Below are 7,556 nucleotides of genomic sequence, written 5' to 3' on the forward strand. Positions count from 1 at the left end.
GTACGTTTCTCATCACTTTAAACTTAACAACATCTATAACACACGCCTTAAATCACAGCAATTCACAATCTCGATAATTTTGCTCTCGACGAGTGCAAAACACACTTTATGGCTCACTAGCTCGAAATTAACAGAATCATAAATTACACGGAATTCAAAGTAACGACTGCTCTCTCTTTATTCATATATCCCCTACTGGCTTTCTCTGCCAGGCTTATATACTAACGAAGAGGGCATCTCGAACACACTCATACTTCCCCGATCATTCAAAAACTTCATCACGCACGTAACATGACTTCCGCTGATGTAACAATACTTCATTTTAAAATCTGATTTTTTGTGTACAACAGAGTTGCAATATTTGCTAAAACTTTGCTAAATTTCAATAAAATACACGTATGATAGTAAACATGTATAGTTTCTCAAAAATGGGAGCTGGTGCAATTAATTCATAAATGCCATTCAAACATGGATAATGAAACTGTTCAAAAGCTCTGAAAGTGATGATTGCAAAGCTATTTTAACCATTGGTCACTTGCCCTGACGAGAGTCAAATCCGTCTTTTGCCCTGTTTCTCAGTAACTCCTCAGCAGACTTATTTTGGACAGCCAGATAAGTATATTCAGCTCTCTCTACCTCATTTAGCAAGTTGGCATGACTTGAGGTGGTCTACCTGTCCTCCTCCAACTCATCAAGCCAGTGCACCAGAGGTTGGACTATGATATAAGGATGCAACTTACTGATATTTTACATGCACTTTTGTACACTTCATGTCTGCTGTAATTCATATATTAATGGATAAACTTGCCAAAGTATCAGATACATATTAGTCTAGTCAGACCTAAGTTGTTTCCATACTGTAACAACATAACACAACCAGTCATAGTCTCCACATTGGAATATTATTTTACTGTTTTGTTAATGCACTTCTTTTTATGAGTAGCTTTACCTAGTTGTTGTTGGGCAAACTTGTGCATATCAGTTATTGTACACCTTAACCACTTTACTTATTCTTGTGGACATCTTTTTGTAGGGGAGAACCATACACCCCATCAACATGGAGTAATATTTACTGCAGAAAATATACATGTTTGGCAAATAGCGTATAAATTCCTGCTCCACTGCTCTATATACCATCATTACATATGGAAAGTGTTCATCCAAGTCGGTACTGCTAGTATTGAAAAACTCTTTAAAACATCTGTGCTTGGTGGGCTGTATTACACATTATGCCAAACCTTCAGAATGGAGATAATAAGGTAAAGTGCACGTCTTCATGCACGTGACACTACATAATTCAACAGACAGTTGGATATTGAAATTGTCTCTTTTATCCATGTGGAGTTTTTTTTCCAGTGCCCCAAGCCAGACTATACAGTTCTTCACCAATACATCAACTACACACTGTCTTGATGTATCAACCAATGGATAAGCCTCAGCCCACTTTGTGAAGTAGTTGAGAATGATTATTATGTTCCAATGACCTCTTCAATCTCTGGAAGTAAATACCAATACCCAGAGCTATCCTATGCAAAGGAAACCCAACAATTCTCTCTTGGAGCTTACCCTACCTCGGCTATTTTTTCGCTGGGCAGCACACAGAGAAATCACACAAGCACTGAACATCAAGACTTGGATTTGGTCAGAAGAACTGCTATCAAATATTAGTACAGTTGTGAATAATATCCTACAGTTTTGCGTTGTACAAAGTAAGAAAAATCTAGAAAAAACTAGCTACAGAACAGTAGGAGAATCATGCCTCAGTGGTTTGTGACAATGTTACAACAAATCTTTCTTCACTTGTGACTGACCAAACAAGAGCCACAAGATTTGTACATCCATGTTAGTGTCCTCTATTGGTGTTGATCAGCCTTAACCTTGCTGCATGGGAAGAAGCACACACACTATGTTGCTACTTCCAAAGCTCCCAAAATGCTAACCACAGTATCCATCCATCAGCAGAATTTGCTACTTCATGGTTTGCCTTTGGTATGATGGAAATTACTATGGTTTCAACTCCGACACTGTGTCCAGAATTAAGACACTCCATAAACAGACAAGGCTTTATCATGCAGTGAGGTAGTCCATCCACATTTCCATGTTGTGGGCCCATGTCAAATTCTTGCAACATAGGTATATAGTGTGTTAATATCCCTTCCAGATATTTAAAGTTCTTTAACCACTTCAACAAAAAATTGTCCTCCTGAACAGTGATCTGCCATATAAGTATTGGTGATAGTGTTTTAGTAATATCATACCTGCTGATGGTTCTTTTTCATCTTGCAGTATATGCACGTGGGAGCTGTGAGTGTATGCAATAACAATAATACTGCTTATATTCTGTTGTTGCTGACATCAGTGTCTAAGAGGAATTCACTGTTTTGTTACAGGTGGGTCAGCACTGGAACATCCACTAAGGCAAGCTTTAGCAATCAGAATGCCTGATTACATTCCTTGCTGCATCCAGAGTGCATCTAGTTTTTGAGAAAGTGCTCCTATCTTGGAGAAATTGAAATCAAGAAAGCTGCTCATTTCATGCTTGGTCATAGGTTGTGGCCAGTATCTCACCATGGCTATCTTAACCAGGTCATACAGGCTACAACTCTCTCACAATGTAACTGAGAAACTCACTTCTGTGCACATGAGTAAGCACTTTCAAGGTTCCAGTTTCAAGCATGTTTCATTTATCCACTAGAATACCATTTATAAGTTCTCAGTTGCAGACTCTAATTTGCAACTGCACACCAAAAATTCGTTGACGTAGGCTAGGCATCTCTCTTATTATAATTCCTTCAATGTTTGCTCCATTAACCTCTCAAGAGAGACCAATAAGAGACCGCAAATCTTGGTGCCTACTGTATGAGGAGACTTCATGTATGAACTGAGAACTTTTAACAAGAATGTTAAAAGTTAATGATAGTTATGACAAGTTTCATTAGATAACTGTACGAGTTGTACATGGTATATGTAGTTTAACTGTTGTATCACGTTTTTGTAGTATTGTTGACACCATCTTACTTGAAGCTTGCAAGTTTCTCGTTATGTGAATATTGTTGTCACTAGATTTTTCTGTCACGTGTTATAAATACTTGCGGATACAAAAATATAAAGTTAGTTAGTGAAAGTAAAAGTGAAGACAGACTGCTTGATTGTGAGTTTAACAATAACGGATGATTTCTAAAGTGAAAGTTCTACAGATTTTATTGTAAAAACAGAGTAGAGGAGAATAATTTGTCTTGTCAAAGGGTGTTCTAAATTAATTGAATCCTCCTGTGTGAACTTTGATGAAAAAGAGAATTATTTAAAGTTGGGGATACAACTGTGATAACCAAAAGTAAAAAATTTTTTACATACATTTGACTTGTTTTGAATATATTATTTTAAAACAAGTGGATTGTGTGCAGTCCATTTATTGTTTAAATTTATCGTCAATATGTCACAGACACCTACTATAAAGAAACTTGGCCCTATACATAAACCTGACACCAGATATTTGTAGAATTGGTATGGGGAGGTAATTAATTTAGTTTGTACTATTTAAGTACCATATTCAGTTAAGTTCAGCTCCATATATCAAACCATATCTTTGAAAAATTGTTAAAATACTTATATATTTTAACCAGACTTTAAAGTAATATGTACATGTGAAAATATCCCCTAACTATTCACCCTGTGGTACATCCAGGTAAAACTGAATTAACATTAAAGCTATACTGGATAGTTCCACTAGATAACAGGAGATCACTCAAGACATCAGTTACTTTTACTAACTAAATTGATGTAAAATGAAGTAATGAAGGTGGACAAAACGTGTAATACAAAATGAACAATCTCTATTAGAACACAAATAGAGCATGTGTACTTGCTGTTATTTACACATGATGATTGGCTTTACTGGATCCTCTATATTCAACTGTTCAAGCTGAATCCATGTACCAGACAAGACTGACTAAATGTAATGTTCCATATTATGCAAGAAACTTTACATTTACCCTGGGCAATAAGCACTACCTATATGAACAGTCATTCTCAGTACAACATAGGTGGGGCCCATAACCTTTAGATATCACCTGAACACTGAAGGACACTGCTGTTGACATCCTTACACACTGTATTGAACAATACCCACCCTGGTTAGGAACAGGTATTACCCATTCAAGAACAATTAAAGAACAGAAGTAGCTTTAGAACAAATCAACTTAATAGCTTTTTGAACCATGTTTTATGTGAAACCTGCACATATACAGAACAAAGAATAAATTCTGAATAAATACTACAATATTATACAATAATAAAAATGCATGGTATACTTAATTACCACATTCATACAATCAGCATAAAGAATGGTCCTCTGTTTTTATGTACCTTGTTTTCTAGCACAAGTGATACCACACAAAAAAAGAAAAGGTAAGGTTAAGTCTAAAGGCAATGCCCACTAGTCATATGTTTCCAGTGAAATGTTTTTAAATCCCTAACCAAGTCAAAAAAGCTGATTTTGAATAATTTAAAACACTATTTGACATAAGTCTGTGTGTGTACTCTTATAACTGAGAAACCTTACATCTACTCTTAGGGTCCTCTGAAAATGACATATGGAGGGTGGGGAAAGGGTCTGCATTTGGATCTGACCCCCTTTGTCCTCCCTGTAGGTTCAATAGGTATGTGATTTGCAAATTTTGGTTTTTGGTCAATTATTATAGACATTTAAGGAAGTATTCAAGTACAATACAAATCTCAAGTATTTAAATATAAATAGAAAAGAGAAAAACAAGCTAGTATTTGCTGTAGTGTGAAAGTCAGAAGAGATGAAATATTTTAACAGATGGTGTTGACACTAATTGTGACAAACATAACTTTGAAGAGCTAAGAATATTATCTTGCATACAAGAAGAGGTGTATTATTAGTTTGGAAATATTTATATAAGTTTTATACTCATAACTGCTCAGATTCCATTTTTTGCAAAAGTTTTTGAAATCTGGTTTCTTTCTGTAAATCTTGAAAATAACAAACAAAATTATCATTCAAAAACCAAATCTAAGCCTTTTAAAATTAATCACACACAATTTAGTTTTGGATGCATACATAAAATATAATCATTTAACTATCTATTACTTCTCAATCTTAAAACAAATAAGGTGATTAATTATTAGGAAGCTTAACCCAGAAAAAAAAATCACCACACTTACACATTTTCATTTAGAAAAATTATTTTATACAATTTTCCATAATGGCCTGCTCTTTAAAGTAATCCACGACTTTCATTCATTGATTTTTCAGTGAAATAGTGTTAACATTAATAGTTTCAATTTGGTGTACATCAAGGAGAAGTACAAAGTCCTTTAATTCACCATTTTTAATATGTTGTTAGCATTTTCTGTCATAACAGAATTATTACTCCTATTTAGGTGTAGATGATATTATATAATGGTCTACTTCTTCCAACACCTCATTGATTATTGAAAATATTGAACTAGCTCTTACTGATCATGAATTCTGATACAATTTATGGAGAAAAAAAAAATCGATTACACTATCATTTATTATTTTTCATTGGAAACTTTTTAAAGAAATATAAATTTAATGTTCCTTCTGTAGTTGATCAAATCTTACCATACATTATCACAGTATTTAAAGAGGTAGACCCAAAGAGAGCTAGGGAATCAATATCAAAGGCTAGACAGGGCCTTAATATACAGAATGCACAAAGCTAGCCAAGCACAGGACAGAGTGGAGGAGGGTTTATGCCACATCCAAGGTGCCAATTGGTCACAGCAGCATTGGAATTGACTTGACTTGATAATTTCATTCATAGATTTATAACTACATTTCTACACTAAACTCCTGTGCTAACTTTTTATAATCATATTTCATTAATTATGCTAAGTGAAAGACTAGGTTCCCTTACTAAACACCTTATGTTACATATAAACATTTCTTTTAAAACATCTGTTAATCAAGTTATTTTCCTTCTTCTTTTACTCTCATTTTCTCATAACGTATTTTTTTAATGTTGAACTGTATTTACTGAAATGTTTTTCAGTTTTATTTGAATCTAACAATAATAGTTTTAACTTTTAAACATTTATTTCTCACATCTAAGAAATTTAATATTTGTTGAATTTATTAAAAAATGCAAAAATAATGTATTTAGTCTGGTTTCAAAGCTACTTTATTTTTAAACTTTATTCTCTGAACCTTCAGATCATACACAGAAATGTGTATAAAACAAATTGTTCTATTGCAATATTATAAACCTTCTTCTACATGTTTATCAGAAACCAGTTTTATTATATGAAATGTTACATTTTTAGAATGAAAATGAACTTCAAACAGGTACTTGCCTTTGAAATACTCAAAGCCTTTCCTTGTTGAGCTTGATCTCATGCTGTCAATGAAATGTCCTTTAGGAATTGCACAGCATGCATCATTTACCCATAATTCTCCACTCTAACTTTCCATGTGGCTTACTGTGCAAGCATTAAGAGATCTTACTTATATTCTGCTATAATATAGATTTTATTGAAAGTTGCAGTGATGATGAAATTTTGGTTGTAGGGAAGTGGGAGAGAAAGTATTTAAGAGGTAAGTACCACTTCAAAACTCAATTTAATTCTAAGAATTTAAAATTTAAATGAGATAGAGTTACTTCTGAAATGTTGAAAGCTAGAATTCCCACATTGTAAAGGAGGTGGAAGCCAATTAACATCAAAAGAAACTGAAAATATGAAACTACAAGTAACAGGGCAGGAATATAATAATCTAGATTACAATAAATATGTAGACAAATAGTCTGAGTAGAATTCAGAATAAAAAAATAATTGGAAGAAATGAATTAAAGGAATAATAAGTGAAGTGGACCAGTCTTCATAAAAAGACTGGACCTAAAGGATGCTCAGAAAGAATGCATTTTTCTTAACAGAGTACCTCTTTGCCCACATCACATTTTAATTCAGGCAGATAGGTCTGTTATATGAGCAGTAATAGTGTATTGAAACTGTTGAGCTAATAAAGCCAACACTGGGACACAGATGGTAGCATAAACAGGTAGGAGAAATAGTATGTTATGTTCTTGAAGTGGAAAGTAGTACAGACATATTATGAATGAACATATTGAAAAGGCATTGGCCCTTCTTTTATCCTAGTCAAAAATGGCCAGTGAGTCACACAACTGGCCAAATGTGTGGACACTCAGGGAGAATTGAAGAAAGCCCCAAGAAATCTACAAGGATGGGCTCAGCAATATGAGAACAGTGGAATGGGAAAATAATTATCATATATTTCGTGTTTTGGGCTGTTTATTTGAAAGTAAAAATCCCAGACATCCTGGAAATGGTTAACATTGGGCAGAATATACAAAACTTCACAAGAGATGGATTCCTTCAAAATTGAAGAAGTATTACAGGTGGCAAATGGAATCCTGAAATCTGAAGAGACAGTGATGCGGTGAAAGTAAAAATAGCAAAACAATGCAGGTTTGTTCCCATTCCAGCCTGCAAGATGTATACTAAAGGATACCAAGATCAGGATTTGTCAATAGTTCTTTCTGATATTCAAT

The sequence above is a fragment of the Limulus polyphemus genome, unplaced genomic scaffold (assembly GCF_000517525.1).
Source record: "Limulus polyphemus unplaced genomic scaffold, Limulus_polyphemus-2.1.2 Scaffold6379, whole genome shotgun sequence".
In the NCBI taxonomy this organism is placed as follows: domain Eukaryota; kingdom Metazoa; phylum Arthropoda; class Merostomata; order Xiphosura; family Limulidae; genus Limulus; species Limulus polyphemus.